The following is a 7,275-nucleotide window of genomic DNA, read 5'->3' on the forward strand; positions in this document are numbered from 1 at the left end:
AGATGCAGTTTAATGTGGATAAATGTGAGGTTATCCACTTTGGTGGTAAGAACGGGAAGGCAGATTATTATCTAAATGAAGTCAAGTTAGGAAAAGAGGAAGCACAACGAGATCTAGGTGTTCTTGTACATCAGTCACTGAAAGCAAGCATGCAAGTACAGCAGGCAGTGAAGAAAGCTAATGGCATGCTGGCCTTTATAACAAGGGAAATTGAGTATAAGAGCAAAGAAGTCCTTCTGCAGCTGTACAGGACCCTGGTGTGACCACACCTGGAGTACTGTGTGCAGTTTTGGTCTCCCAATTTGAGGAAGGACATTCTTGTTATTGAGGGAGTGTAGCGCAGGTTCACAAGGTTAATTCCCGGGATGGTGGGACTGTCATATGTCGAAAGATTGGAGCGACTGGGCTTGTATACTCTGGAATTCAGAAGGCTGAGAGGGGATCTTATTGAAACACATAAGATTATTAAGGGATTGGACATGCTGGAGGCAGGAAGCATGTTCCCGCTGATGGGTGAGTCCAGAACCAGAGGCCACAGTTTAAGAATTAGAGGTAGGCCATTTAGAACGGAGTTGAGGAAAAACTTTTTCACCCGGAGAGTGGTGGATATATGGAATGCTCTGCCCCAGAAGGCTGTGGAGGCCAAGTCTCTGGATGCTTTCAAAAAAGAGATGGATAGAACTCTTAAAGATAGCGGAATCAAAGGTTATGGGGATAAGGCAGGAACTGGATACTGATTGTGGATGATCAGCCATGCTCACAGTGAATGGTGGTGCTGGCTCCAAGGGCCGAATGGCCTACTCCTGCACCTATTGTCTATTGTCTATTGAGTTGGGCTGCCCTGATGGTAATGGGCAGGATTGGGCTATGTTTGGGTCATGCCTCCCCAGTTGGGCTGAGTGCAAATGGGTCATACATAGTTTCTCTAAGCCTCTGCTGCCAACGGCAGATCATCCTTCAGGAGGGTGAACCCATGGAAATCATCTGACCCAGATGGTGTACCTGGCCAACTGGCTGGAGTGTTTACTGACATCTTTAACCTCTTGCTTCGGCTGTCTGAGTTAACCACCTGCTTCAGGCTGGCTTCAGTCACAGCAGTGCCCAAGAAGAATGTATAGGTTTTCACAAATAAAATGGTGGAGGCGGTTTATGTTGCAAAAAACCATAGCAACTCACTGAACGCCAAAAACTGAACTCAAAACGGGCTTAAGAAACCCTTTACGTAATTATGTCATCGAGTCGGACTAGGCTTATTAAATGAAACCCCAACTCAATGTCGGTGGTTGTAATTTATGTACATTTCCACTAATTACATTATTCTACAAACGTTGTAACCTGCCTAATGACTATCATCCAGTGACACATGGGTCCACTGTGATCAAGAGCTTTGAGAGGTTGGTCATGAAGCATGTCAACTGCCTGAGGAGTGATCTAGAATTGCTCCAATTTGCCTTCCGTCACAACAGGACAACAGCAAAGCCATTTCATTGGCTTTTCACTCTGCTCTGGAACATCTGGGCAATGAAGATGCATATATCAGGATGCTTTCATTGATTATGGCTCAGCATTCCCTCAAAACTAATCACTAAGCTCCTAGGCCTAGGCCTCAGTACATCCCTGTACAATTGGATCCTCAATTTCCTTGCATGCCAGCACCAGTCAGTATGATAGCCTAGGTAGTTCTAAGGTAGGGACATGTACGGCACAGCTTTGTGATTGGCAACAACATCTCCACAATCACTATCACACTGTGTACTTATCCCTCTGCTTTACTAGCTTTATACCCATGATTGTATGGCTAAATATGGCTTCATTGCCATATTTAAGCTTGCTGATGACACCACCGTTGTCGGTCGAATCAAATGTGGTGATGAATTGAGTTGGGGTTTCATTTAATAAGGCATAAACACGAGGATTCTGCAGATGCTGGAAATTCAAGCAACACACATCAAATTTGCTGGTGAACGCAGCAGGCCAGGCAGCATCTCTAGGAAGAGGTACAGTCGACGTTTCGGGCCGAGACCCTTTGTCAGGACAGGGTCTCGGCCCGAAACGTCGACTGTACCTCTTCCTAGAGATGCTGCCTGGAGCAAATTTGATGTATGTTGATGAACTGGCATATAGGAGGGAGATTGAAAATCTGGTTGAAATGTGCCACAACAACAACCTCTCACTTAACGTCAGCAAAAGCAAAGAGCTGATTATCGACTACAGGAGGAAGAATCTGGAGGTCCATAAGCCAGTCCTCATTAGGGGATCGGACATGGAGAGAGACAGGAACTTTAAATTCCTTGGCGTTATATCAGAGGATCTGTCCTGGGACCAACACACAAGGAAGGTATGACAATACCTCTACTTTCTTAGAAGTTTGCATAGATTTGACAAACTGCTATGGATGCACAGTGGAGAATATCATGACAGGTTGTGTCACATATGAAAAGAGCAATGCACAGGAACAGAAAAGTTTACAAAGAGGTAGATACAGCCTGTCCATCACAGGCAAAGCCATCCCCATCATTGAGCACATTTACAAGGAGTACTGCCGCAAGAAAGCAGCATCCATCATCGAGGACCCCCTTTACTGAGGCCATGCTTTCTTCTCGCTACCACCATCAGATAGGTTTAGGAACAGTTATTACCTTACAAGCATCAGGCTCCTGAACCACCATGGATAACTTCACTCCTCTCTATGCTGAACTGACTCCACAACTTTCAAGGACTGTACGGCTCACGTTCTCAGTATAACTTACTTTTATTAAATTATTGCACCATTTGTCTTTTTTTGCATGTTGGTTGTCAGTTTTTGTTATTTATAGTTTTTCATAAATATTAGTATTTCTTTGTTTTCCTGCAAAAATATTGAATCTCAAGATAACATATTCATACTTAGATAATAAATTTATTTGAACTTTGAGATGGGACTTTATTGCCAGTATTTTCTAAATCTGAGATTCACACTCAGCACAGAATCAGGCCATCAGTCTACTGCTTCCCCACTGAACATAAATTGCCCATCTATACCAATCCCATTGTATTTTTCCCACATTTTCATCAACTCTCCCCAGATTCTAGCACACTCCTAAACAGCAGGGGTGAATTCGTGTGGTCAATTAGCCTACTGATATACAAACGTATATGCAAGGGACATGGTCGGAAATGGGTATCTGGAGGAAACTCATACAGCTGCAGGGATTACATGTAAATTCCACAGAAGGGCAAGGCTGAACTAGGTTGCAGCAGTAGCTCTACTGTCCATGCCACTGTGCTGCAGGAAGTGTTTTATTTTGCATATTAATTCTCTCTGTTGCGACTAGAGTCATACTTCATGGAAAACAGGACCTTTAGTTCAAATTCCCATCCAAGTTAGTCCCATTTGCCCACTTTTGGCACACATCGCTCTAAACGTTTCCTATATACCTATCCAAGTGCCTTTTAAATGTTGCTATTGTAATAGCCTCAACCACTTTCTCTGGTAGCTTATCCCATGTTCAGACCACCTTCTGTTTGGGGAAAGTTGCTCCTCAAGAAAGTGATGAGTTATACTGCTCTTGTTACATGCACATGCAGGTCAACTCTTTGAGTAACTATGCAGAAAGTTTGAAGTTAATAACTCATGTCCTTCTACCTTAGGCCACAAACTTATCAATCACCCGTGCTGTGGGCACTTTCTGGAGGTTCAAGATCCATATGCTCCACGACTGCTGGGCTAAGTGTGTAAATGTAGGAGGGGACTATGTTGAAAAATAAATGTGCTAGGTTTCCTAAAATTGACTCATTCTACCTTAGGCCACAAACTTATCAATCACCCCTCGTATGTCGCTCATAACTTCATTCACCTCTATACAAGCATCCCTCAGTTTCTCACACTCCATTGAATAAAGTTCCAGCCTGCACTACAAGTCTTGTTTTGGTTCCTGTTCTTGAAAGTAATTCTGACACAATATACTTGGAAATGGGGTTATGTTCTAACTTTTTTACCCTTGAGAGGGTGTTGAAGATGCTCACTTAGTTCACCATTTGGTGGGTAAGGGTGCTAATTTTTACCCATTTTTATGAGACTTACCATGAAGTGCTTTACATGATGATTTTCCATGATAAGTACAGGGTACTTGCCTGGCCACAGAATGGAAATTAGGGACTGATTTTAAATGTTCCTTATTATATCTGTCTCCTGCTCCGCAGCTTGGAAATCTTCTGGTTCATCCGGAGTTCAAAGATAGAAAGAGTCAGATGGGTCACATTGCATAAGCTCCTGGACAACGGGGAAAAAAGGGTACCCAGTGTTGTCTTCACCTTCATATGTGGCTGCATCAGCCTGTGTGTGGAACCGAAGTATGTGGATAGCGAGTACCACTATGTGTTGAGATTCTATCCGCCCTGTGTTGGAAGGATGGGCCTAGCCTAGTAAGCTGGATGTTGCCACACTATCTGCCTTTTATGGAAAAGTTCTTCCAGACCAATGCCTTTGACCACAAGTCTACCAGGCAGTGGTCAGCATTGAATGTCCTGCAGACACTGCAGGAGGACCTGATGGATATTGTGTGGTGATTCCCTGAGCAGACTGTCCAGACCATTTGACAAAAGTGCCTCATTGCTAGATCTCACCAACAGGTACCAAAACTTCCCTTGGCTGGCAGTGAAAATGTTCCTCCCGGTCAGGTAGTTCCTGCATGCTCACGGTATCACAACCACAGCACACTGCCCCCAGAAGGAATGTGGCAGGGGTGAGACAGTTACTCGTCTCTGTGGGCAGCAGGTTTGCAAAGAGGGTGTGGAGAAAGATGCAAGAGCCTGTAGTACAGTTCATCCCAGGCATCTGCTTAACATAGATGTCTCTGATCTACAGGATGTTCCCAGCGACACATAAAGAGGCGGACATCAAGTGCTGCTGGAAGATCAACTTTGTGAAATATGTCCTACTGTCTGCCAACACACTGAGATATTCGTAGGGGAATGCTGTCGACTGGCGTATACGAGGCTACAAGAACACCTGCGAAGGGATGCACTGAAGCTTGGTGCAGCCGCCACAAGGGGGAAGACCATAGTATAGGGTTTTCCCTTCTGCATAGGGAGGGGCTGGGTTGGGTGAGGAAGCTCCTCAATGATTGTGATGGTGTACCACCATATGAGTGGTAATGGCACTATTAAAATAAGTGACCAGATCAACCACCAGGAGAAGAATCTACTCCACCACGAGTGATTGCTGCTGATGATGATGAATCAGAATAAGAATCAAGTTTATTATCACTGGCATGTGACGTGAACTTTGTTCACTAGTCAAAGTTGCTGGTGAACACGTCAGGGCCAGGCAGCATCTCTAGGAAGAGGTACAGTCGACGTTTCAGGCCAAGACCCTTCAGTCCAATCTCTTACTAACTCTTCCTTCAGTTAGTCCTGACGAAGGGTCTCGGCCTGAAACGTCGACCGTACCTCTTCCTAGAGATGCTGCCTGGCCTGCTGCTTTCACCAGCAACTTTGATGTGTGTTGCTTGAACTTCCAGCATCTGCAGAATTCCTGTTGTTTTTGTTCACTAGTGATTGGTTCTCCAAACGCATTGTCTATGAATGTAAGAATGAAAAGGCATTGCTCGGTTATTCTTTTGAATATTTTATTATGAATAGAGTTTGTTATGGTTCATAAAAATTGTTTGTGTTGATAGTTGATGCAAATTTGTTTCTTCTATAATTTATATAAGAGATTCTGCTGATGCTGGATATCCAGAGCAACACACACAAATGCTGGAGGAACTCGGCAGGTCAGGCAGCATCTGTGGCAATGAATAAACAGTTGATGTTTCAGGCCAAGACCCTTCAATGGAACTTGAAAGGAAGACACAAGATACCAGAATGAGGTGGGGGAGGGAAAGGAGGACAAACTAGGTTATTGGTGAAGCCAAGTGGATGGGGGAGGGGTGAAGTAAGAAACTGGGAGGCGATGTGGAAAAGGCAAAGGTCTGGAATCTTAACAGGAAAGGAGAGTGGATCATGGGAGAAAGGAATGGAGGAGGGACTCCAGGGGGAGATGATAGTCAGGTGAGAAGAGGTAAGAGGCCAGAATGGGGATGGGGAAATGAAGGTGAGGGAAAAAATTTGCCTCCAATTTCCAGTCTGCCCATTACTCGGTCCATTTCTGACACCTCTCTCTCCTTTCTTGATCTTTATGTCTCTATCACTGGAGACAAACTGTCTATCAATACTTTTATAAGCTTATCAATTCCCATGGTTATCTTGACTGTATGCTTCCTGTAAAAATGATGTTCCCTTTTCTCAGTTCCTTCATCTCTGCCAAATCTGTTCCCAGGATAAGGCTTCCCTTTCCAGGACATCAGAGAGGTTCCTTCGAAGAATGGGGACTCCCCTCCTCCACCGTTGATTCTGTCTTCACCCTCATCTGCTCCATTTCCTGGACATCCATGCTCACTCTATCTTCCTGTCATCTTAGCAGTGTTAGAGTTCCTCTTGTCCTCACCTACCACCCCATAAGCCTCTGCATCTAACACGTCATTCTCCGCAACTTCTACCAGCTATACCAAAACCATGGCGAAAGTTGTATCACCAGATGGAGAAACAGCAGTGTTCGAGCTCCTAGCTGGTGTGCTGCAAGGAGACACTCTGGTACCCTACATCTTTATAATCGTCCTTGATTACGCTCTGCGTCAAGCTACCAAAGATCATGACAAGCTTGGTTTTACCATAAAACCAGGGCGAACCAAAAGGGTCAGACCAGTTACACTCACAGATCTCCATTTTGCAGATGACATAGTCCTGCTCTCTGACCAGATGGAGGAAGCACAGCAGCTACTGACAAAAGTGGAAATTCAGTGCAATAAAGTTGGACTTCACCTAAACGCTAAAAAGACAGAGTACGTGGCGTTTAACTGCAATGAAGGTACTCTCAAGACTGTAAAGAATGATACCATTAAGGAAGTCTTTAACTACGAGTACTAGGGTCAAAAATGATGAGTTCGGAGAAGGACATAAAGATACGGAAGGCGCTGGCGTGGACGGCTATAAACGACATGAAGGAAATCTGGAAGTTGAACGTGACCAGAGGGCTTAAAAAGAAGATCTTCATAGCAGTCATAGAGTCCATTCTCACGTACGGATGCGAGATGTGGACACTCACCAAGACTATGCAAAAGTCTCTAGATGGTTGCTATACACGAATGCTCCGGATGGCTCTTGACGTGAGTTGGCAACAGCACATGACCAACTCTATGATGACCTACTGATGCTCCCCACTAAAATCGAGGCAAGAAGACTGCAACTAGCGGG

This window comes from Mobula birostris, chromosome 19 (assembly GCF_030028105.1).
Source record: "Mobula birostris isolate sMobBir1 chromosome 19, sMobBir1.hap1, whole genome shotgun sequence".
NCBI lineage: Eukaryota > Metazoa > Chordata > Chondrichthyes > Myliobatiformes > Myliobatidae > Mobula > Mobula birostris.